We start from the raw sequence: 27,219 nt of genomic DNA, 5'->3' as shown, positions 1-27,219 counted from the left end.
GTCTTCTTACAGTGAAGTCAACAAAACCTAGCTCAAACAGTCTAACACTGTGCTCCATCAAATGGCATAAGAGGGACAAACAATAAAATCTACTTGGTTAAAAAAAAAAAAAAGACTGCATTTTTTTAAAATATCGCAATCACTACTGTTGCTTCAGTATGGTATGTTGTGACACTAAGGTGCTCATTTTCAAAGCAGATGGACGTCCCAAAAGGGCCCCCCAAAAAGCCCATCTGTCAAAAATGGCTAAACAGCGATTCTGGAACGGCAGAATTAAGATGTTTTACACTGCAGTGCATCCAAATAGCATGGGGGCATGTTTGGAGGTGTATTATGGGTGGGACTAGGGCAGGCCAAAAACTAGAAGTCCAACAGTGATAATGGAAAGGGAAGAAACATCCAAAGGGATAAAAAAGGGTGTTTTTATCTAAACCTGTTTCAGTCACGTCCAAATTACAAAAAGGTGCTCTGACTGAGCAACAGACCGCTGGAGGGATCAGGGCCTGACCCCCTCATGAAACCCCTAGTGGTTGCTGCCCCTAAGAAGTGAAACTGAAACAGGATACCAGGCCCTATGACAGCTTCATGTAATATGGGCACAACCAAGAGAACAGCAAACAAGGGGACCCAGGTCAAAATTTCACTCTAACGCTAAATCTTTTGGTAGAAATGTGAACCTTCCAAGAACAAAGTATCTAGGGAGGGCCCTTTTACTAAGTCGCGTGGAGGGGCATTTTCGATCGTGGACGTCCATCTCTAAGGGCGGTCATTTCCGAGGACGGCGCAGTGAAGGGGCGAGGCCAACTGTATTTTTGAAACGAGATGGCCGGCCATCTTTCGTTTCGATAATACGGTTGGGGCCGCCCAAATGTCAGAGATGGCCGGGTTTGAGTTGGCCGGCCTCGGTTTTTGCCCATAATGGAAACCAAGGCCGGCCATCTCAAACCCGGCCAAATCCAAGGCATTTGGTCATGGGAGGGACCAGCATCTGTAGTGCACTGGTCCCCCTCACATGACAGGACACCAACCGGGCACCCTAGGGTGCACTTCTAAAAATTAAAAAAATATTTAAAAATAGCTCCCAGGTGCATAGCTCCCTTACCTTGGGTGCTGAGCCCCCCAAATCCCCCCCAAACCCACTCCCCACAACTCTACACCATTACCATAGCCCTTATGGGTGAAGGGGGGCACCTACATGTGGGTACAGTGGGCTTTAGGGGGGGTTTGAAGGGCTCCCATTTACCACCACAAGTGTAACAGGTGGGGAGGGATGGGCCTGGGTCCGCCTACCTGAAGTGCACTGCACCCACTAAAACTGCTTCAGGGACCTGTATACTGCTGCGATGGACCTGAGTATGACATTTGAGGCTGGCAAAAAAAGTTTTTAAAGTTGTTTTTTTGAGGGTGGGAGGGGCTTAGTGACCACTGGGGGAGTCAGGGGAGGTGATCCCCAATTCCCTCCAGTGGCCTTCTGGTCAGTTCAGGCACTCTTTTGGGACTTGGACCTAAAAAAAAGGGACCAAATTCTTGCCAGGGACGCCCTTCTTTTTTCCATTATCAGGCGAAGCCAGCCATCTCAAAGAATGCCCCCGTCCCGCCTTCGCTACCCTACCGAAACGCCCCCTTGAAGTTTGGCCAGCTCAGCAACGGAAAGCAGTTGAAGCCAGGCAAAATCAGCTTTTGATTATACCGATTTGGCAGACTTCAGGAGATCGCCGGCCATCTCCCGATTTGTGTCGGAAGATGGCCAGCGATCTCTTTCGAAAATAAGCTGGATAGGCACCTACTCTTGTCAACTTTGAACCACTGCCCGGCAACCGCGTGGCCCGGGCAGTAATTTCATATTTTTACGTGCGTCGACTAAGTGTGCCGGAAATTTTCCGGCACACGGCACTAACCAGGCAGTAAGTGGCATTGTCCGTGCATAGACCATTACCGCCCGGTTAACGTGCGAGACCTTACTGCTAGGTTAATGGGTGGCGGTAAGGTCTCAGGCCCAAAATGGACGAGTGCCAGTTTTCATTTTCACCCCAAAAAAGGCCTTTTTTTGCAGGTGCGCTGAAAAATTAACCTGCGCGTGTCCAATACACATGTCTACGCCAGCGCAGGCCATTTTTCGGCGCTCCTTAGTAAAAGGAACCCCTACTGTCCTAGTATTTTTGGAAAGTGTAAACAGACGCTTCACATCTTGCGGTAATTTCATTTTTGGCGCGTGTCCGATACGTGCAGCCGAAAAATACATTTTATTTTCGGACATTTGACGCACGTAGGTCATTACCACACGGTTACCACGTGAGACTTTACCGCTAGGTCAATGGCTGCCAAAATGGACACCCGATGCAATTTTGATTTTGCCGCATGTCCATTTTCGGCATAAATGTTGTTATTCTATGTGGATTGGAGTGTTGTGATATGTGTCATCAATAAAAATCGTTCAAAAAAATGTAAAAAAGGTCTTTTTTTACAGGCGCACTGAAAAATGGATCGCGCGCGCACAAAACCTGCTATCCATTTTTAAGCGCACCTTAGAAAAAAAAAAAAAAAGCAAGTGTGGGGACGGAAACCCATTCCAAGAATAAAACTTTTGAAACACACTACGCACACCTATCATCTCTTCCAAAACACATGCATTTCCTGCATACGAAAATGCTTAAAACAAGGTACACTGATGGCAAGCGGGGAAAAAAAATATCAAATTCATTGTGGCTAAAAGGATAATAAATATTTAGAATACAGAAAAGCCACCCCCTTTCCCTGTCCTCCCTAGATCCATAATCATAAGCTATGTTGTTGCCTGAAAGTGCAGACAAGCACTGTGCAGTGCATTAATCCTTCAGATGCTAACAGATGCTGGCAGGGATTTAGGCTCGAATGTATTTACAAAGTGACAAATTATGCTCTGCATTATACAGACAGAGAAAGAGCACCAAGAAATAGCCTGCTAAATGTCAGCTGCAGCCACGACAAACGGTTTATTTTTACTATACTGTAACCACAAATGTTTTTTTGCAGGGAGGTCCAAAGATTTATTTGTTGTTGAGAAAAAAAAAAAAAAACAAGGTTATATATGACACACAGTAATAACTGTAAGATCACTGATGTACTGGGCAGCCTGCCCTCCCTCCCGGAGTCAGTGCTCTGGCTGGAAAAATTTAGAGTAAAAATGGTATGTTGCATGAAGCTGAGTCAACAGTTCATAAATTAGCAACAAAACAATACCTGGTAATTAAATACAATCTTACTTCATGGGCTATATAACTGATGAAATCCAATGCTGATAGCAGTAACCACGGGGAGTGCAATGATATCATTGGCTTGTCAGATGGGGAAAATATACCACAAGCTATAATGTAATTGCTAGGCGTGAATGACCAGCCAGAGCAGAAGCAGGACTCCGCTTCAGGGATTGCTCACTTACTAACAAGTATATGGTTGAACAGCGGCCCCCACAGGCAAAGAAATTCATTACACTTTCTTTGCCCCGTCATCTTGAAGTTATGTTTCCAGTGTTAATATGTGTTACAGCTAGAGACCCCTCCACTGGAACAGTGGTGGGCAGAGCTCTAAAGCCTAGGCTGCTAAGAAGCACTGACCAGGCCAGAAAATCTGATGATGGCTTTGCAGCTGAGTACTGGCTGAAGTAGGGCCCAGCTGGCAAGCCTTATCAGGATCTAGTGTAACATCCAAATACAGTGTATGGGCCAAGGTGAAGAAATAAATGGCTGGAATAGTAAGGAGTTAGGTCAAGAAAATGGAGTCCTTGTTTTACAAAATGGATACTTGTCCCTGCATTTTAGAAAAGTTGTTTACAACTCAGGATGTGACAGTTATTGAGAAATAGGTAGAAGCGGGAGAGATGGGCTTCCGATCTGCGGTTAAGCTAACTGTTAGAAAAATATGATTCACATATAAATATATGTACGCACATTGGGTCTAAGGAGTGAAAAAAGTGTACATAAGAACTGCCGATTTGGGAGGAGTTTGGAGATTTCCCCAACTCTACCCAGAGGGCAGAACTACGGTCGGTTAACCTGAGATCTTAACTGCTGAGCGTTCCAGATTGATTGAAGTTGCAGTTGGTAAGAATAAAATCAAAATTAACACCTGTCTCTCTTGCCTATATCTATTTCTTGATTACATACTTATTTCTCCTAATACACCTACAAAGATAGATTATCCTCTATAATATCCACGTAAGCAAATACACTCCTACTCATTAACACAGTATGTGTGAGAGCAGATGCGCAAAGATGCTCTTAGCTGTCAGGAGTCAGGAAGGAGAGGCCATATTAAAGAGACTTATTATGAGCCTTCGGGCACCCTCTCTTCACCTCCGTGGACAAGGGTCCAGCGGGGGTCTAGAGAGGGGTAATTAAAACACCAGTAATTATTATGATTATTTGTTACATTTGTACCCCACATTTTCCCACTTATTTGCAGGCTCAATGTGGCTTACATAGCACCGTGGGGCGAAAGCCTCCTCCGGTCAATAACAAAATATAGAGCAATGTATCGCAAATGAAATAGATATATACAGACACATTAGGAAACATAGAGAGGGAAGTTATGTAAAGTTCACTAAGTTCAAAACAAGCCTGGGTTTACTTGAGTCGCTGGATTCAGGTGATTAAGTTGGATCATTAGGATATATGCCTTTTCGAACAGATAAGTCTTTAGTGATTTCCGGACGTTGAGGTGGTCATACGTAGTTTTCACAGCCTTTGGGAGTGCATTCCAGAGTTGTGTACTTACATATGAGAAGCTGGATCCATGAACTGATTTATATTTGAGTCCTTTGCAACTAGGGTGGCGGAGATTTAAATAAGAGCATGATGATCTGATTGAGTTTCTGGTTGGTAGGTCTATGAGGCCAGACATATATCCTGGGGCATCGCCGTATATAATTTTATGGACTAGGGTACAAATTTTAAAAGTAATACGTTCTCTGACTGAGTGTCTCTCTCCTTCACCTGCTGGTACTGTGGAAGTACAGGCTACCCCCCCCCCCCCCCCCCCTTTGAACATGCTTTTCCTTCCCAGTCGTTCTTATCCAATGTGCCGGATTCTCTTATAGGGGGTCTTTTACTAAGGCACGCTCACGTTTTTAGCGCAAACTAAAAATAAGCGAGTGCTAAACGTCAGACACGCCAGTGCATTCCCATGGGCGTCGCTAACGTTTAGCGCACGCCCGATTTTAGCACGCGCTAAAAACTTGGGCAAGCCTTAGTACTTCAAAAAATGGGAAAAAAATTATTTGCTATGACAACTAATGGGCATGGGTATCTACCTCAGAACTTAAATTTTTTAGTATTAGGGCATCAGAGATTCCTGTAGTTAAAAAAGGTCAAAGATTTTCTAATGCCCTAATACTAAAAAAAAAAAAAAAATTGAGGATTTAAATGTTTTGTATTAACTGAAAAAGTATTACAAAGGCATTTGTCTTATTTTCTGATATTTAAGTTCTGAGATAGATATACATGCCCGTTGTTTATATATTTATATATATATAAAGACTTTATCCCCATTGTGCTGTATAATTTGGGATGGGAAAATAATGATTTTCCTATGTTTTTGAATAGATTTTCTTTTGAAATCTGACCTAACATTATAATTTCAGTGGAAGTGCTGCTCTCTGAATTGACCCTAAGGTTCTATTTATTTCTTTTATACAATAGTATTGGTACAGCTTTCTCTGGCTGCAGTGGTGTGCTGGAGCAGGCTCTCACAGGCTCGCAAGAGCCGGTTGTTAAGTTTTTAAGAATTTTGGGAGCCGGTTGTTAAAGTAGGGCCCTCCATGGCTACTTTAACAACTGGCTCCCAAAATGTGGGCTTGGGCCCCCTGCTGAATTCTCTTTTACTTTGCTGGTGGGGATGCTGAGCCCTGCCAGCCAAGTAAATAGACTGCTGCTGCTCCCAGCTCCTTGTTTCCAGCTCTGAGCAGCAGGCTGGGACTTCTCCAGCATGTGAGAGAAGTTCCAGCATGCTGCTCAGAGCAAGACATTGGGAGTGGTGGCAGTCCATTTATTGGCTGCCTGCAAAGGTATGCCTAGCGTGCCCGCACGAAGGGATGGAGGAGAGAGAGGCAAGTGTTGCTCCCCCCCCCCCCCCCCCACGGCCACCCCTGCCCTTCCAACTGCAGAGCTGGCTACGTCCGGAGAAAGAGCCTGTTGTTAAAAATTTACCAGCACACCCCTGTCTGGCTGCCACTGTTCTCTGTCACTAGCAGATTTGCAGGATAGAAAAACAATAAGGATTAATCCATAGCTAGATATCTGGCCTCAACTAGATTTGAAATTTGACCACATCTCAAATAATAATAATAAAAAAAAAACAATCAAATAAATAAAACAAAACAAAAAAATAACAGATTTAAAAGTATAGCAGACCTCTAAGATAAACAGGATTGAGGATGACAGGAGGACACACAAATCAATGTAGTAGTGTCTGTGGCAAAAATGTACAACTCTCCTCAAAATCTCATGCACATAGACTAACTAATGGGTCCCCCTGAAGGTTGAGTAGTCACTTCGAACACAGTCTACGAGGCACATTAAAATTAATTTGAAAAATAAAAAGAGGGAGACAGATCTGCAGTATAATAAAATTGCCATCTATCGGGCTCTTCCAAAATGTTCAAACATATTCAAAAGTAGGGCTATGAAAATGATAAGACAAACTGTCCATAACGTGCTTGGAAGAATATTTAACATGGCCAAAGCAGCAACAACTCATGCTCTCCTCTGAGACATGCTTTCTCTTCTATTTCTATCCATTTCTTACATTTCTTTACTTCAATGTAACACACCCCTCTGGTCCTTTACAAGTAGTGCCTCTCTTTGATTCAGGGTGGTTTATCTTTCTTTTCCTCTATATCTCTCCCCTCTTGCATAGCTTGGCCCTGGTGCTCTCTCCTTTCACATTCTGGTTTTATCAAGACAAACTTTCAGTACTAACATTAGGTTTCTCTCCAATAGTTTACAGTCTGATTTTATGTTTTGCCACATAAATAGGTCAGAAAATTCATACTAAATCAGATATACAAGAGGCTGAATCCAGAAGAAGCTGGATTTTTCTCGGTACATCAAGAACAAGCCAGCTTCTCAATCATACACAGCACATCAAGAATGGATTGCGAAAATGTTTAAATTACAGATGTATCCATAGACCAGTGTTTCTCAACCCTCTCCTCGATGCCCACCTTGCCAGTTGAGTTTTCACAATTACTACAATAAATATGAGAAATGGGACTTAATATACTGCCTTTCTGAGGTTTTTGCAACTACGTTCAAAGCGGTTTACATATATTCAGGTACTTATTTTGTACCAGGGGCAATGGAGGGTTAAGTGACTTGCCCAGAGTCACAAGGAGCTGCAGTGGGAATTGAACTCAGTTCCCCAGGATCAAAGTCCACTGCACTAACCACTAGGCTACTCCACTCCATGAGATAAATTTGCATATACTGGACACCCACTACACGTAAATTTATCTCATGCACATTCATTATGGTAATCCTGAAAACTTGACTACATGTACCTTTGAGAAGCACTGCTGCAAACCTATCAGCCTACAATATCATCAGTCATTGCTAGTCACTAAATTGCTGGAGATGAATAGATCCCTGGATATCTGACTGAACAATATTGACTCGCATAGAGTACAATTATTTGTGGAACTAGATAGAAAGCAAAGTTGCTTTCCATTACAATGAACCATTACAATGCACTTCCATAAAGGAGCATGCGCACATCAAAACTGTTCAATATACCCTGTTAATCTACCCAGACGGCAAGGGCCAGATTCAGTAAATAGCACGAAAAGTAGGCGCCAGGAAAAACGTGTGCACAGCACTATTCTATAAAGGGAGCTCCAGGCTGATGCCCTGTGCTTAGTACATTTTCCGGTGTGAGGACTTATACCAACTGAAAGCTGGTGTAAATCCTGGCATGCAACGTGGGTGCGCAACCCCCAAATTCTGTAACACTGCACATAATTCTTTGGAATGCCCTTGACCTGCCCATATCCTTTCCGCAGCGGGTAAAAAGACCCCAGGCACGCATGGCCATGTGGTAAGAAAACTCTTACCGCATGGCCATGCAACGGGGAGCCCTAATCACCACCCATTAACGTGGCAATAGGGGCTCCTGCGCTAACCCGGCGGTAACTGGGCAGCGCATGGCGATGCCCGACTACCGCCGGGTTGTCGCCATGCATGCCATTCTCAGGGGTTTTCATTTTCCCCCAGAAACGGCGCACATTCTGGGGGGGGGGGGGGACTACCACCAGCGGACTTGGGCCGGCAGTAGACCCGAAAAAGCAAGCAGTAAAACCACATTGGGCTTACCGCCTCTCTGTAAAAGGGCCCCCCAGTTAGAATATTGCAGTTCTGCATATATTGACTACATGAAGAATTTAAATATTGTTACAAAGGGTGCAGAATGAAACAGTTACAGTAGCTATCGATAGAAGCTAGATTAGAATTTAAGGTGCCAACACTGGTTCATAAGATATTTTTCGGAGATGCTTCTGCCTATTTGTCCAATTATGTTTCAGTTTTGAATGTGAATAGTCCTAGAGTAACTAGAAATTGCTTCACACTTGTTTTTCATTCTGTCAGACAGGTGAAGGCTTTTTGTCCCCTCAAGGTTATCAATAGAAATCAAACAAAATAAAACATGGAAAAGAAAATAAGATGATGCCTTTTTTATTGGACATAACTTAATACATTTCTTGATTAGCTTTCGAAGGTTGCCCTTCTTCGTCAGATCGGAAATAAGCAAATGTGGTAGCAGATCTATATATATAAAACTCACCCTCAACGTTCTATTGGCTGCTGACGTCACTGAAGCCAAGGTTCGTATGTTCGAAGCTCTGAAGCCTGAAGCGTCCTGCACGGGGCTACATGCACGGTGCAGGACGTAAGGTGTCAGAAACAGATGATCACACACAACGAAGGCGCCGGAGTCGACCGGCACTGAAGAAGACTCTTCGGCTGGCGGGGTTTGGGGACCCCCGCCAGCAAACAAGGTACCTGATGCGGCGACGGCGGGGTGGGGGCAGGTGGCGGCGGTGGGTCAAATGTAGAGGGGGCCAGGGTGTAATCTGTGGGGGCCCATGCCCCTGTGGCCCCATGTAGCTACGCCCCTGTGATAAGGTAGTTACCCAATTAAGTTATGTGCATTATTTTAGAATATTTTTTGGTTTCCGCTCAGGTTTTCAGGCGCCATATATAGAATCCAGGTTATATGTATTTTCTTGGAGAATGCTTCAATCTTCATTGTAACCCACACTAAACAGGTTGGTAGTTACGGGATATAAGTCTGTAGTAATAGTAATAATAATAATAATCAGCGTGTGCTAATCCCGTGGTTTTTATTTTTTTGCCGTGGGAGATGTGTGTGGGGGGCAAAGAGTAGGCATGCCTGCGCTCATCAAGTAGGCATGGAATGGGAGCCCTTATTACTTCCTAAATAGGTAGCGGTAATGGCCCCCGGCAGTAATGAGCACACGCTAATGAGGAAATTAGCGAGAGGCCATTTTTTCAAAAAAACAACCGCGGCCATTTTTCAGCCGAGCTAGAAAGTGGCCAAAGCGCACTGCAAACCCATGCGCTAATTGCAGCGCCAGCCACTTTCTAGCACAGCTTGGTAAAAGGATGCCTAAGTCTGGATAAGTCTCGTACGGGCTAGATTCTGAAAAAAGCGTGCAAAACAAATGTTTGAGTGATTTGCCAAGTAGAGATCTTATTTGACAAATCTCTCATGAACAGTAACTTGTGCACTGGTGCAAGAGAAGCGTGCAAATGTCTAAAACCCACATCTGACGCTGGTCACATCTGAAACGAGAGACTTACTGTAAAATGCCCTTCTTTGCATACTGAGATTCCAAGTAAGATAAACAGCACACGTGTGAAAGATCAAAAGATACATCAATTACTTTTCGAAAAGCATGACAAAGCTAATGCCCTAACACAAGGAAGAAAATAATATCTGTTCATTTACAATATGTGAAATAGCATGTCATTTTTCACACTAATCATAAGCTTGCTTTTGCTATTAATTTGTCTCTATTTGTCGTGACACTGTGCAAGCAGTAAAACTTAAAACTGCCTAAAATAAACTAAAAATGTTTATTATCCTTGCCACTTTAATTGGGTGCAGTACTTGAGGGAAGATGACAGATATCGCATGCTTTAACCTTATCATATGTTAATCTCAAACAAAAAAAATGGCTTTTTGAGGGGTGGGGGGTGGCAAACCAGCATTTCTCGGCAGCTGCTATTTAACAGAAGGTAGCTGATAAAAATCAGAACACAATGCAGCCGTCAGTTACATGATTCACTGATGAACCCACTGCAAATTCTTCAGGAGGAAAAAAAAAAAAACCTTCTGGAAAACTTCCAGAAATTAAAAGGTGCAAACAAGCTGCCTAATACCCTTGCGTAGATTGAATTCTTATGAAGAAAATAAAGTTTATTGTCTGGAAACAGAGAAAGCATGAGGAAAGCACTAAAGCAATGGAGGTGAACAATTAGACAGATGTTCACTTAAGGAAATAAAGAGAACAGAAGAAGCCATCACTGAGGAATTTTATGAGAATACTCACAACTCTGCATCTCGTCAAGGGCACTGGTAAAGTTAAAGCCACTGAAGCTATTTCTGTTTAACTTCATTATAATTGCTGAACTTGCAAAACCATGGATTCAGGTAATGTGGCTGGCAGCAAAAGTAGCTGTATGCTTATTCTAACAATTCTCTCTCTTTTTTTTTTTAATTCCTTCCCAGCGCTGCTCATATATCTCAGAATAATGAACAGCACTCCCTTCTGGGATACTGCGTGCTTGAAAGAATCCTCTCCTGACAAACAGCTTCCAATAAAAGGATAATCTGGTTTTGAGTCCATGGGGGCCCTTTTGCTAAAGTGTGACAAGTTTTTGCCATTAATGCACCCTATGGGCTAGCTTCTATATATGGGGACTAAAAAAAAAAAAACGATTCGTATTCTATAAGCCTCACCTAACTTTAGGTATGGTTTATAGAATATGCCTAGACCCCTTATGCGCACCTCAACCTAGTTGCGGGAATTTACGTCAAGTAAAACCTGGTGTAAATATTGTGTTTCGTTTTGGAGGCCGTATTTTGCTAAAGATGTAAAAAGACTGGAAGCGGCACAAAGAAAAGCTACAGAAATGGTATGGGATTTGCGCTGCAAACCATATGAGGAGAGACTTGCTGACCTGAACATGTATACCTTGGAGGAAAGGAGAAATAGGGGTGACATGATACAGACGTTCAAATATTTGAAAGGTATTAATCCGCAAATGAACCTTTTCCGGAGACGGGAAGGCGGTAGAACTAGAGGACATGGATTGAGGTTGAAGGGGGACAGACTCAGGAGTAATGTCAGGAAGTATTTTTTCACGGAGAGGGTGGTGGATATGTGGAGTGCCGTCCTGCGGGAGGTGGTGGAGATGAAAACGGTAATGGAATTCAAACATGCGTGGGATAAACACAAAGGAATCCTATTTAGAAGGAATAGTTCTACGGAATCTTAGCAGAGTTTGGATGGCGACGCTGGTAATTGGGAAACGGGAGCTGGGCAGACTTCTACGGTCTAGACCCTGATTGTGACTGAATAGATAGGGATGGGCTGGAGTGTAAATTTTAAGGGGCTTCGACATTAGCTTCAGAACTTAGTACAAGAACAGTGCTGGGTAGACTTCTACGGGCTGTGTCCTCATAAAGGCAAAGACAAATCAAACTCAGGTATACATATAAAGTATCACATACATTGTGAAATGAGTTTATCTTGTTGGGCAGACTGGATGGACCGTTCAGGTCTTTATCTGCCGTCATTTATTATGTTACTATGTAACGGTGCCTAAGTCAGGCAAGGTGCAGGGGTATTCTATAACCACGCACATAGGGGCACTTTTACAAAGGCGAGTTAGGCTCTACGCCCAAATAAGACTACCGCCAGGCTACCGTGACCCCCTGGTGCTAATTTCAGATTTGGCGCATGCCCATAATGCCTGCATGATTTTTATTTTATACGTCTAGCTCCATCTCTACCTGTTTTCAAATCTATGCTGAAAACCCACCTTTTCACTGCTGCTTTTTAGCTCCTAGCCACTACTCAATTGCCCTCCCCTTGTCCCTTCCTTCCTTCTCACCCATTACTTCCCTCACCCATAACTGTCTTGTCTGTCTGTATTATTTAGATTATAAGCTCTTTTGAGCAGGGATTGTCTTGCTTTGTATCAGGTGTTCAGCGCTGTGTGCGTCTGGTAGCGCTATACAAATGCTAATAATAATAATAATTTCTCGAATTGGCAATATTAACTAAATTGTCCTCCGTGGGATTAAATTCACACTCCAATATATTTCACTCCCACCAGTTCAATCCTTCACCTTCACCTCCACAAACATATTCAATTTTCTTTTCTTTTCCTTTGTGACCTCAGTTGTGCACACCGCCAAGAATCAATAATGGCAATGAAACCTGCACAAATATCTTCACCAGTTCACATTTTTCATACTTAGCTTTTCTAAATTAACTTATTTATATATTTTTATTTATTTAAATCTATAATCAGATACTCATCTTAATGATGTAATTCGGACCCAGGGGCTGATGTTATATGCACTGGCAGATAACATAGGTGCACCTGCGCTATCTGCCAATGTAACGTAGTGTCAGTCCAAACAATCTTAGAAGGTGGCCTGCACACCTCCAGCCTCCCAACCCTGATCACAGCCCTCCAATCACAGAACCACCCCAGTACCAAGCCTCGCCTTTGTGGTGAAGCCCTGCTCTTGTAACCAGGGATCCCAGGCCTCCACCCCATCCCGGCCACAAGACACGTCAGCTTTTTAAACGTGCCTACAATTAGCATGCGCGCTAACCATGTAGGCGCCTATAGGGATATTGTAGGCATGTACACAGTTAACACGCATACATGGTTAACACACGTTAAAAATGTTAACGCGGCTTAGTAAACAGGGCACTTAGATTATGAGCCCCCTAGGGACAGAGAAAGTACCTGTATATAATGTGTACAGTGCTGCATATGTCTAGTAGCACTATAGAAATGATTAGTAGTATTAAATTATTGGCACTAATTGGCTCATTGTTCAAATAAATTACACACAAATTTTGGCAATTTTTATAGACTTAAGAGGGGGAATACATAAATAAATCCTGTATTTCATATTATATATATATATCATATTTCATAAACTATTGAAAACTGACTTGATAAGATCGACCCCTAACAATAGAAATAACTAACCCGATAACTAAACTTGCAATAACAATTCTGTCCATATTCACATTCTATCCTATGTATTACAAACATGTTATACACACACACACATCTACTTTGTTCTATGGAACCAGAACACCTTGTCACTTCTACTTTTGTTATATTGTGAGCCACATTGAACTTGAATCCTATTTGAGATAATGTGGGATATAAATGTCATAAATAAACAAATACATATTATTTATCTTATTTCCTTTACTGAAAGCAGATTAGACTCCTGAAATTAAACAGGACTCACATACGTGCTTGCTTTATTTCTTCATTTATTTATTTATTTTTTTACTTAATCATACTGGGACTTTTTTTTAGTAGGAGGTTTACTTTGGCAATAGTGATATCATTGCGGGGGGAGGGGGGGGAAGGAGATCTAATGATCGTATGTTAACCCAGCATAATGCACAAGTTCTAAATCTCAGTTAAAAGGACCAAGTAGAGACCTCTATCAGTTCACAGTACATATCTTTATATTTATTTAATGTATGCATTTATTAGGATTTATTTGCCACCTTTTTGAAGGAATTCACTCGAGGTGTACAGTAACAATAGATCAAACATGAGCAATAGGCAATTACAGCAGTAAAAATATTCAAATAACAATGCAAAGTGTGGCGTGATACTACTTACAATGTCAACACAATACGTAATAGAACATTTTAATTGACAGCGTAGGATATAAGCAAAGATGGAACATATAGATAGGTAAGAGTGTAAGAAGAGTTAGAAAGGCGACTAATTTAAAAGAAAGTTGCCCATTAGGTCAGAGAGATGGTTAACATATAGATATCTGGAATTTGATCTCAGCTAAATGGTTCAGCGGGATCGTCTTTAGCTTATAGTTCTTTGTTTTCAAAGCTGGTACTTTGGATTTAATTCACACCCTTTTCAGCAATAGCTCAAGTTGAGTTCGACTAGTTTAATTTCACTTCTTTGCCAATGGTCATTATGTTATCCTGCACCTGAAGAGGGGTCAACTGAAAGGAAACGAAATCCTCCCTTCGTTATTGTACAGGTTCTCAATCTCAGCCAAAAGACTGATATGGCTAGGGTTAAACATGAGTGCAGAAAGAAATTTCTTGCTTTAAGATAGCAATTGTTATCCCCGGGGTGTCAATTCCAGAGGCATTTTCCTTGCAAATGTGTTGTCATTCTTTCCTCAATGAGATGCATTTTCTTTAACCTTAAACTGCTTAAATTTTTGAAAGGGGCTTCTGATGGAAGGGTATTGGCGTATTATTGAAGATGGTTTTGATACCTCTCTTTATTGAATTCATGTATGTAAATTATTGTTCGAATGCACTGCCGATTGCCTTAAAAACAACGCACGATCTGGCAGCCTTCCGGAGGTTACTGAAAACCAAATTATTCAACGAAACATAATAAGATTCCTTCATAAAAGACTCACTATTATATCTATATTAGAATTAATAAACACTGAACTCCTTAATTTGGTCACTTTAACCATACTGTTACTATGTACGTTATACTTTACCCTACATTTTGCATATCCGATATGTATTAATTATTTTCTTTACTTCTAATTTTCTTGATATCTTATGCACCTTAATTATAACAATACTCTGTTCCATTAATGGCGATTGTCATTGTGGCATAATGTAAGCCACATTGATCCTGCAAAGAGGTGGGAAAATGTGGGATACAAATGCAGCAAATATTTTTCTGTGGTACTACCTGGCTTCAGGGTTTTCTTTGTTTCTTCCCTTTATATTGTGGGCTGAGTTGCACAATTTTTATTTCTTTGTTACTTTTTTGTTCTTGTGTGTTGTGCTGGTTTTTTCTACAGTGTATCGTGTCTTGGATTTTTCTACAGTGCTCTTTATTTATTACGTTTGCACTTACGTATTTGTGCTTAAAGTTAATAAATATTTAAAAATGATTTAAAAAATGGTAAACAATCTTTTCACCAAACCCATCCTGTGCAAAAAGCTGAAAAACCTTCCTTGACTCTACTAAATGGACCTGGGAAAAATCCACAATTCCGGGAATAACATGTATAGAATGTTTGTACGTTTGGGAAGCTCACCAGGTGCCCTTGGCCTGGATTGGCCGCTGTCGTGGACAGGATGCTGGGCTCGATGGACCCTTGGTCTTTTCCCAGTGTGGCATTACTTATGTACTTACTAGTAAAAGAGGCCCGTTTCAGAGCAAATGAAACGGGCACTAGCAAGGTTTTCATCGCCAACACCCCCCCCCCCCCCCTCCCTGGCCAACCCCTTCATTGTTCTGCCATTGCTCTGCCCCCAACGTCATGACGTTTGACGCGAGGGTGGGGCCCGGAGCGATTTCCCTCCCCCCCGCCTCCCTCCCTGCCAACCCCTTCGTTGTTCTGTCATTGCTCCACCCTCGAGGGCGGGGCCCGGAGCGATTTTGGTGGCTTCACCACCACGAACCTTCGAACCTTTTTGAAGGAAGTCAGGGCTTGGCTTCACTGACGTCAGTGACCTCAGAACGTTGAGGGTGAGTTTTATTATAGTAGATGACTCTAGCCAAAAGGGCCTCAATAGATCAGATCCTACATTTTCTGATATTCTTGTTGCTGCCGGCATAATAAGATTTAGCTCTTTTGATGGCTTATTTTAGCTTAGGCAGAGATGGCTGTCAGGTTTCACTGCAGTGACACAGCTGCAAGCCAGTTCACATTTCAACAAAATGAAATATATTAGCAATATTTGCTAATTACATAGTACAGTAAGAGTCTGTTTTATGTAGCACGATCCAATAGTTTCTCAAACACCCAGGCAGATTTTGATTTTCAAGATGTTGCAAACCTTGGTTACATGAGAAATGAGACCTAATTGCGGTTCAAGCTGAGAAGATTTAAGATCCACTGTTCGAGTTACAAGATAGGAAAACCCACCGCCCCCCAAATTCCGCACAGCTGTGTGTTAAGCCTGCGATTTTCTACTTGGCCCTCGAGTACCCCTGGTGAGTCAGTTTTTTCTGTACATGCACAATGAATATGCATGAGACAGATTTGCATGCAAATCTTTTGAATGCAAATCTGTCTCATGTGTATTCATTATAGATATCCTGAAAACTACACTGGCCTAGGCGGTACCTGAGTGCAAATTTGAGAATGATTATGATAAGCGATTAATTCAATGATGGATGAGAGATCTGACTGCAGGTCTCCAACCCAATTACAAAAGGGCCCTTTGACTAAACCATTGTAAATTACTACTACTATTAAACATTTCTATAGTGCTACTAGACTTACGCAGCGCTGTACAAATTAACATGAAAGTCCCTGCTCAACAGAGCTTACAATCTAAATTGGACAGACGAACAGACAGCTAGGGGTGGGGAAATTGCAGTGGTAGGGGTGATAAGTGAGGGTATTGAGTAAGAGAGTCATGGTTAGGAGTCGAAAACAGTAGCAAAGAGGTAAATTTTATTTATTTATTGCATTTGTATCCCCCATTTTCCCACCTCTTTGCGGGCTCAGTGTGGCTTACAATAAGATATGAATAATGGAAATACATTTGTTACAACTTGGTTATGGGTTACATTGTACAAGTTATGCGAGACCATCGAAGTATTGTTAGGAATATAACAATGGGACATCAACATTGAAACATTGGAAAGAGACAATGGGAAGCTTAAAGGGCAGTATTAAGACACAAAGACATATGGTGTACATATTTCTGTGAGTAAATGTATGAGTGATGTGGAATTATGGGGGATGAGGGTCAGAAGTGGATGTATGATGCATTGATGATCAGTGAGTGTGGACTCTATGTGTTTTGGCTCTTTCCATAAATTGTTTCAAACAGATGGGTCTTCAATAATTTGCGGAAGGAAGCTTGTGTCTTAAAGCGGGAATTTACCATGTGGCAGCTGCACATTTAAAGAAGCAACTATTGAAGGCATTCCCAACCACTGCCAATACAAATATTGCATTAACCCCACTGTTTACTAAGCTGCGCTAACAGCTGTGGTATGCTAATGCCGATACAGCCTATTCGCTTTGAATGGGCTGTGTTGGCATCGCCGCACGGCTTAATAAACAGGGGGGTAAATTTGCAGCTACCGCACAATACTGTGTGGTATTTCCAGTGCACTAATGACAGATCACCCTCCGTGTCCGTTCTCCACATGTCACACCCCCTAACACAAAAAGCACTTAATATAGTAACATAGTAGATGATGGCAGAGAAAGACCTGTACGGTCCATCCAGTCTGCCCAACAAGATAAACTCATATGTGCTACTTTTTGTGCATACCTGACCTTGATTTGTATCTGCCATTTTCAGGGCACAGATCGTAGAAGACTGCCCAGCACTAGCCCCACCTCCCAACCACTAGCCCCGCCTCCCACCACCGGTGTTGCCACCCAACCTCTGCTAAGTTTCTGAGGATCCATTCCTTCTGAACAGGATTCCTTTAAGTTTATCCCACACATTTTTGAATTGTTACCGTTTTCATCTCCACCACCTCCCTCGGGAGGGCATTCCAAGCATCCACCACTTTCTCCGTGAAAAAATACTTCCTGACATTTTTCTTGAGTCTGCCCTCCTTCAACCTCATTTCATGTCCTCTAGTTCTATCGCCTTCCCATCTACGGAAAAGGTTCATTTGCGGATTAATACCTTTCAAATATTTGAACGTCTGTATCATTTCACCCGTTTCTCCTTTCCTCCAGGGTATACATATTCAGGTCACCAAGTCTCTCTCCTCATACATCTTGTAACGCAAATCCCATACCATTTTTGTAGCTTTTCTTTGCACCGCTTCAATTCTTTTTACATCCTTACCAAGATACGGCCTTCAAAACTGAACACAATACTCCAGATGGGGCCTAACCAATGACTTTACAATGGCATCAACACCTCCTTTCTTCTGCTGGTCACACCTCTCTCTATAAAGCCTAGCAACCTTCTGGCTACGGCCACCGCCTTGTCACACTGTTTCGTCGCCTTCAGATCCTCAGATACTATCACCCCAAGATCCCTCTCCCCATCCGTAACTATCAGACTTTCTCCGCCTAACACATATGTCTCCCGTGGATTTCTACTCCCTAAGTGCATCACTTTGCATTTCTTCACATTGAATTTTAATTACCAAACCTTAGACCATTCTTCTAGCTTCTGCAGATCCTTTTTCATGTTTTCCACTCCCTCCAGGGTGTCCACTCTGTTACAAATCTTGGCATCATCCGCAAAAAGGCAAACTTTACCTTCTAACCCTTCAGCAATGTCACTCACTAATATATTGAACAAAAGCCGCCCCATCACTGATCCCTAAGGCACTCCAGTACTCACCTTTCCCTCATCCAAGTGAATTCCATTAACTACCACCCTCTGGCGTCTGTCTGTCAACCAGTTCCTAATCCAGTTCACCACGTCCTATCCTCAGCCTGTCAAGTTTATTCAAGAGCATACTGTGGGGAACCGTGTCAAAAGCTTTGCTGAAATCTAAGTAGATTACGTCTATAGCATGTCCTTGATTCAATTCTCCGGTCACCCAGTCAGTTGCTGTATGTTTTCATAAATACTATGTTGTTTTAAAATTAATAAATAAAGTAAAAAAAAAAAAAAAGAATTCAATGAGATTCGTTTGGAACGAGTTACCTTTGGTAAAACCATGTTGTCTCGGATCTTGCAACTTATTGGCTTCCAGGAAACTCACTATCCTTTCCTTCAGCATCGCTTCCATTACTTTTTCCAATAACCGAAGTGAGGCTTACTGGCCTGTAGTTTCCAGCTTGTTCCCTATCACTTTTGTGAAAAGGGACCACAACCGTTCTTCTGTAATCCCACGGAACCTCTCCCGTCTCCAAGGATTTATTAAATCTTTAAGAAGACCCGCCAGAACCTCTCTGAGCTCCCTCAATATCCTGGGGTGGATCCAGTCCGGTCCCATGGCTTTGTCCACCTTTAGATTTTCAAGTCATTCATACACACTCTCTTCTGTGAACGGTGCTATATCCACTCCATTCTCATATGTGCTTTTGCCAGTCAATCGTGGTCCTTCTCCAGGATTTTCTTCAGTGAAAAGAGAACAAAAGTGTCTGTTTAGCAAATTTGCTTTTTCTTCATCATTATCTACATAGCGGTTCGCAGCATCTTTCATTCTCACAATTCCAATTTTAGTCTTCCTCCTTTCACTAATATACCTGAAGAAATTTTTGTCGCCCCTCCTTACATTTCTAGCCATTTGTTCTCCCGCTTGCGCTTTCGCCAGACATATCTCTCTCTTGGCTTCTTTCAATTTCATCCGGTATTCCTCTCCGTGTTCCTCTTCTTGAATTTTTCTGTATTTCATGAACGCCAACTCTTTAGCCGTTATTTTCTCAGCCACTTGCTTGGAGAACCATATCGGTTTCCTTTTTCTCTTGCTTTTATTTACTCTCCTTACATAATGGTTTGTGGCCATATTTATAGCTTCTTTCAGCCTGGACCACTGTCCTTCCACTTCTCATATGTCCTCCCAGCCCATCAGCTCCTTCCTCAGGTATTCTCCCATTTTACTAAAGTCAGCATGCTTGAAATCCAGGACTTTGAGTTTTGAGTGGCCGCCCTCCACTTCAGCTGTTATATCAAACCAAACTGTTTGATGTTCACTGCTGCCCAGGTGGGCACCACTCGGATATCTGACACACTATCCCCATTTCTGAGCAGCTTATGATGTGGCAATTGTAAAAATATCACAAAGCCCTTTAACACAGCTTTGTACTAGCAGTTGGTCAACCATGCGTTAAGGGTTAGATTCAGTATACAGTGCTCAAATGTTTGAAGGAGTGGCCTAGTGGTTAGGGTGGTGGACTTTGGTCCTGGGGAACTGAGGAACTGAATTCGATTTCCACTTCAGGCACAGGCAGCTCCTTGTGACTCTGGGCAAGTCACTTAACCCTCCATTGCCCCAGGTACAAATAAGTACCTGTATACAATATGTAAGCCGCATTGAGCCTGCCATGAGTGGGAAAGCGCGGGGTACAAATGTAACAAAAAAATGTAGGCACCAGAAAAAATTTGTGCTAAGCGCTACTCCATAAAGCATGATCCAGGCTGAACACCTTTTATAGAATAGTGCTTAGCATGGATTCCCACGCTCAATTTTGGACACAAGGATTTACGCCTGCATAAACCTGGTCTAAATCCTGGCACGCAATTTGTACATATGATCTCAGTATTCTAAAACATTACACCTAAATACCTGAAATACCCCTGCCCCACCCATGTCCCTGCCATGGCCATGCCCTCTTTTGGGCTTTGTGCAATACAATTTAGGTGCACAGTGTTATAGAATAGCATGCAGGCAGATGCAGGTGCAAATCCAAATTATTGCCAATTGGTATCAATAATTGATTGTTGACACGTCATTAACACATTAATCTGCACACACGTCTGCCCTGCGCACCCAACTTTGGGTGACCTATATAGAATCCGGGGGTAAGTGCTTAATGTGAATTAGTAGATGGGCCAAAAGCATAGGGGTATCTGGTTCTTCCTATTCCTCAGAGAATGAAGTTTTGCATCTTAAATCTCTTGCTAAAAATAGTGATCGGTACATTTAAAAGGTTTTTCAGGTGATATCATCAAAGGTAAAAGTCAGTAGCAATATCCAGAGCCTTGATAACACTTTGCTGCATGCCAGTTCCACAAAGTACTAATCACTCCATGAAAATATATCTAATCAAAACTGAATGTATGACTGTACAAATGTACTGTAACTTTTTTTATATATACCTAAGAACTGTTTACTAAGACGTGTTAGATACTCCTCTACTTTGTGTGTTTTCCTCATCTTTATTTTGTCATCAGAGTCACCTAGAATGAATGGAAGGAAGTGAAAGTCCTTGGAGGAAAGGAGAAATAGGGGTGACATGGTACTGACATTCAAATATTTGAAAAGTATTAATCCGCAAACAAACCTTTTCTGGAGACGGGAAGGAGGCAGAAGCATAAAATAACTAGAGCTACCCAAACTTGGAACAACTCAAGAAAGGCTATATTTTCACACCACCCCTTTGCCCGCCACCAAACAGGCCAAGCTTCAGCACCCCAAGCCCATCCCCCAAAGTAAATCCAAAAACCATGCCCCCCCCAGAAGCATCTGTAAACAACCTCAGATCCATCTTAGAAACCAGAGGAAGAGGCCACACATCTGTCCAATTAAACTGCAACAAAAAAAAAGTCCTTCATAATCCCAAATCATACAAAACCCCCCTAGGAATGTGAATCCTATAATACTTTTTATCTGTACACCCCTGGTCAAGAGTGCTAAACATTGAGAAAACTCCCTCCCCATACAAATAACCCATGAAAGAAAGTTAAAATAACCTACCAAGGACTGAAATTCATGCAATGTCAACTTTTTCCTCCTCAAAATGTCATCAGTGATGGCACACAAAGCTTGAACCTTATCTACCGGCAACCTGGACTCCACCTTCACAGAATCCAAGTCCACTCCCAAAAAAAACAACGTGGTAAAGAGACCCACAGTTTTATCCTCAGCCAGTGGAATACCCTGCTCACGAGCAATATGATGGAAATCTTCAAGTAGCTGAGCACATTGGCTGACCACGCAACCCTCTCCCAAACAAAATATTGTCCAAATAATGCACAATAGACAACAATCCAGACTGCTGTTCCATGAATCAATGAACAAAGGTGGTGAATGCCTCAAAATAAGAGCAGGACACAGAGCACCCCATGGGCATACACTGTCAAAGTAAAAAGAATCCTCAAAATGAAAACCGAAGAGGTGAAAAAACCATGGTTGAACAGAGAACAGATGGAAAGCAGACTCAATATCTGCCTTAGCAATGAGCACACCCAGTCCCAACTGTCGGAGCATCTCAATAGACCAATCAAAAGAAGCATATTGGACTGAACAAAACTGTAGGTCAATGAAAGAATTAACACTACACCCCTCAGGAAAAGAAAGATTATGAATTAGTTTAAATTTTCCGGGCTCCTTTTTGGGCACAACTCCTAAAGGGAAAATCAACAATTTGGGTAAAGGAGGGGTTAGAAAAGGCCCAGCCTTCCTGCCGAACTGTAGTTCTTTAGCCAATGTCTCCCGCACTACCCTTTCATGAATCCAAACCAAAGCAGAATTAGCAGAGTCAGGCAACAAAGGTAGCCCCTCAAATGGAAAAACAAAACCATCCCCAAACCAACCCGAAGCAACTCCGCCGCAGTGCAAGCAGGATAAAATTGCAACCAATATGACAAAGCCTCCAAATAAACTGGCAAAGCCAATCAGGTCTGACTAATTGGCCTCAACTCCCACCTCCTTAGCAATGCACAATGGGGTGGGCACCACTGCAATGACTGCTCCGATGCCGAAACTTACACCCAGGTTGCTCACACCTGCCAGTGTTAAACTGGAAGTATGGGGGAAGGAGCAGGTCCACTGCCCACCAGTAACCCTCACTGATCCAGCCTCTCCAACAATCAGGGACCCTTGACGTCCCAAATCATGAAAGCTGACTCCCCCCCAAGGGCACAGATGCCTCTGAGGAGAGGCCTGCATGAAAAAATGATGACCAAGATGCAGTCATCTCTGAAAGCCACAAATCAACATCATGGTATTCCCATGCCTCGGACTTGTCCTGTACCAGACTCTTCTGAAAATGCTCATCATAGTTCAGCCCAACTCCATAAGTCTGCTAAGCCTGTAAAATCATATCCACATACCACAAGAACCCAGGGTGCAAAACCAGTTTTACTGCATCTAGGACACTGGCAAAAATATTAAACCCTAACAACCAGTTAAAAATTGTTCTGGAAACCAGTTCCTTCTTCTTTACCTCCTCCTTCCCATCATCCCCTTTCTTATGCTCCTGCCCATCCCAGTCCCACCCCAGTAAAGCAAAGAGGTCTGCATAGTGACCACACAATATTTTCCGACTCCATTTCTGAGACAACTCAGAGTCTAAAGGAGAAATTTCAAACAAAGTATGCCCTCTACGTGAGAACTGCATAGCTCCCACAGAAGGCCAAGTCCCAACTGGCCCTGAGCTACCTCCAGAACAGCACAAAGACTATCAGAAGAAGAGGAAGATGATGAATGTCAGGAGTCAGAAGACTCTCAAACTTGCATGGGATTCCCAACTGGAAAGCCACCTTTATCGCTTCTCTCGCTCAAGGCGCTTAACCATGTGATGAAGGCAATATCCCATAGATCTGGCAGACTTAGTCCCCAAACGACCTGCTGGCTTGCTCAAACCCCAACATCCCCAAGGTCCACAGCCAGCAATTCTAATACACCCCTCCCTAACTCACCAGCAGCAGCCTTAGTTTGAGCAACCTGGACAGCCTGTTGAGCTTGAGTGAAAGTCCCACTCCTGGCTCATGTAGAAACCTCAGTCCCTGGGTGCCGGGTCTCTAGTCTGAACTGACCGCCATGCTTCACTCAGCTTGCAGATCCCCCCCCCCCCCCACCCAGTGGATGCCCACCACGCACCGCCAGAGCACTACCAGATGAGGATCCCACAACAGTGCCCCGTTCCTGCCACCATGAATGTCAAGCACCCACTACTGCAAACCAACCTGCAGATTCAGCCTGCCAAGTACATGGCTCCATCCCTCCTGACACCTGCACCAGCCACAAACACTGCCAAGAAGGCACCCGTAGGCCACACCAAGCGAAAGAACCTGCAGGACCGAACTGACGAACAACAAAGATGTGACCCAGTAGCAAGTACCAGTGCACATGCAAATCTGCCCTCCCCGGCACACGCAGGTAACACCTGCATGCAGAAGACACAGCCGGCATGTTGCCCGAACACAGCAACCCACAACCAGAAGCAAAACATTATTACAGACCTGCTGGTAACCTCCCACCCAATTATCCCTCAACCATTCCCAAATCTCCTTCACTCCAACCTTCCCACCACCCAACAAAACCTTCCACTGCCAAAACTTCTCTCCTCAGCAACTCTCCTGCCCACCAAACACCAGCATCCAATCATGACACCCAATTCCTCTACCCATCCAAGTTTCCAAGTTTATTCGGGGCTTCTACCCCCTCCTCCTTAGCAACAAGTAACTACTCTCCCCCCTTCCCAGAGAACTCCTATTAACATGTCATCAGCTCTGCCAGGTTATTAGCTTTATAGCTAACTCTGTGGGCTCTCTTAATTGTAAATTAAAAAACACAAATTTATATATTGCACATAAAGTCTCATTCATCCTTTTGGTGTACAAAAGAAAATATGGTTACGTTCTAATTTTTCCAGACCACTTAGCAAATCTCACTCCTTTTAAACCTTGTTTGCAAATGCTCAGCTTCTTTGGGAGTTTGGGACCAAAATTTTATGAGCTACCATACCCTTAACTGCTTACAGACTACAGCACAACAATCTGCAGTGAAGTAACATCTCAAAGTGCATCAGTTTTAGACACAGGCTGTTACACTGGATCTATATCAAGAAAAATGTAACAAAAAAGAAAGCATGGCATGGGGCATCCATCCACTTCAGCGCCAATGAAGCTTCAAAGGGTACAGTCACTTTTTACTGTGTGCCTTTGGAAAAGTGCAAAGGGGTCATGATAGAACATTTTTGTTAAGAAATCTGCGGTCTGGTATAGAGGTCATTCGCACGGCCATCCAGCCATTTACGGTTTCATCAAGCTACACATTACAGATCACCCAATCCTGTAACGCCATTAGAGCATGGAATAATACAGCAGCTTGTCATATTTATTATAATTTAAATAACATAAAGGTGAGAAATACATCTGACCTATTTCATTGTTTAATAAGATTGAGGATGTGGTATTTCATCAGCTTTTCGGTTACAGGAATATGTCACCTATTTCACAACAACAGTCTAATCAGAGATACAGACACAGTGTCTGCGGCACTCACACGGTGCACTTTGATGGCTACAAAGATTTATATTTCTTCATTAACAGTTTTAAAAAAAATACTGCCCAGGTCAGCTCAACTACTACAAGATAATTTCAATACTGAACAACATTCCCATAAAATCATGCAATACTGCTTGAAGTAGTCACATGAAAAGGTGAATCCTGTACAAGAATAAACCTGCAACATTAATTTTAAAATTAAGATGTACAAGGCTATTCTCCCTTCTCAGGGCCCCCTTTACCAAGCTGCGGTAAAAGGGGCCCGGCCCTGTGATAGTATCGGCGTGTGTTTTTGACGTGTGCTCAGGCCCCCTTATACCGCAGCGGGTAAAAGGCTGTTTTTTTTTAAAAAAAGGAAATGGCCCTGCGCTAATCACAGGGATTGGCGCGCAGCCATTTCCAGGGGGAGCCCTTTCTTCCACCTATTTAGGTGACGCTAAGGGCTCCTGTGCTAACCGGGCAGCACATGGCGGTTACTATCAGATAAGCCCCGGTGCTACAAAAATACAAAATATCTTTGTAGTGTCGGAAATGGTGTACGCTAGAGGTGGGAACTGCCACCGGACTCCTGTGTGCAGCTAGCCCAATAGTGCACGGCAAGCCTTTTGTAAAAGGGACCCTTACTGTCAATGCAGAAACACAGAATTCTCCCAAGTTTTTCCGCAAGCTCAATTCACCCAAACTTAGTACAGAAAAATGTCTATAAAAAAAGATATTCAGCAACTTCAGTGAATTAAAATAACCATTTTCTATGAACTCGAGACTCAAAACAAACTTTTTATGCAGGACTGCAGACTGGCTGACCACAAAATCAAATAATACAGTATCAGATTTCTTAAAACACACAAACCTCTTTTCAATATGTCTGTTATGTGATGTCATCAACTTAATATACCAGGCAAAGGAAGACTATGAACAAGATCAGGTCATGATCCCAACTCAACCTTGGGTGAAAAGCTACAGACATTTTGCATGCACTCATTTCAATAGACTCAAGGGCCCTTTTATTATGGTGGATAAAGTTATTAACACTCAAGTTAGGATGCATTAACCGCTACCACACAAGTGTGCCAACTGTTAACACAGAGTTATGCTAGTTAGCGCATGTAAATTCAAGAATAAAGTTTTGTATCTTAAATCTCTTGATAGAAATAGTGTTGGTTTACCAGGTATGAATTTTCCTCGTAATTTATTTATTTGTTACATTTGTATCCCACATTTTCTCACCTATTTGCAGGCTCAATGTGGCTTACATGGTATCGTAAAGGCATTCGCCCAGTCCGGTAAAGAACAAATACAGTGTGATGTGTGGTAGGATAAGGTTCATGTGTTACAGATACATTTGGAATCGTAGAGAGGAAGAGTTATGTTACGTCCATTGCGAGCTTTGGTTTCGTTGTGTAGCAGGATCCCGGCGTTAAGTTGGGTCCGTAGGGTATGCCTTTTTGAATAGGTTGGTTTTTGGTGATCTCCGGAAGTCTAGGTGGTCATAAGTTGTTTTCACGTCTTTTGGTAGTGCATTCCACAGTTGTGTACTTATGTAGGAGAAGCTGGTTGCATAAGTTGATTTGTATTTAAGTCCTTTGCAGCTCGGGTAATGGAGGTTTAAGTATGTTCTTGTTGATCTGATTGTATTTCTGATTGGTAGGTCTATGAGATCTGTCATGTATCCCGGGGCCTCGCCGTAGATAATTTTAAGAACCATGGTACAGATTTTGAAGGCTATACATTCTTTGATTGGGAGCCAGTGCCGTTTTTCTCGGAGGGGTTTGGCGCTTTCGAAAGGTAAAAAGGTCAAAAGGTAAAAATCTGTAGGAATCTACAAAGCCTTGATAAATCTTGGCTGCATGTCAGTTGTATCCATGCAAATTCAAAGAATAAAGAGGGCCGGAGCAGACTGAGAATTGCCAGGGTCTATATATTACAGTTAGCGCCTAGTACTTATGTGCATGCTGTCAATGGCAGTTCACTTAGCACCTCCTCAATAGGAGGCACTAAGGGCTAGATTCAGTACATGGTGCCGAAAAATAGGTGCCAGGAAAAATCAGCACTAGGCA

General features: G+C 42.7%; 1 protein-coding gene across 1 annotated transcript in view; it reads right to left on the bottom strand.

The window, feature by feature from the left end:
• Positions 1–27,219, bottom strand: part of WWOX (WW domain containing oxidoreductase) — a 1,373,934-nt gene that overhangs the window by 1,024,367 nt on the left and 322,348 nt on the right. The window lies entirely within an intron of this gene.

Source organism: Microcaecilia unicolor, chromosome 5, assembly GCF_901765095.1.
Source record: "Microcaecilia unicolor chromosome 5, aMicUni1.1, whole genome shotgun sequence".
Lineage (NCBI taxonomy): Eukaryota > Metazoa > Chordata > Amphibia > Gymnophiona > Siphonopidae > Microcaecilia > Microcaecilia unicolor.
The sequence above is the reverse complement of the archived record's forward strand: the minus strand, read 5'-3'. Positions and strand labels throughout refer to the sequence as shown.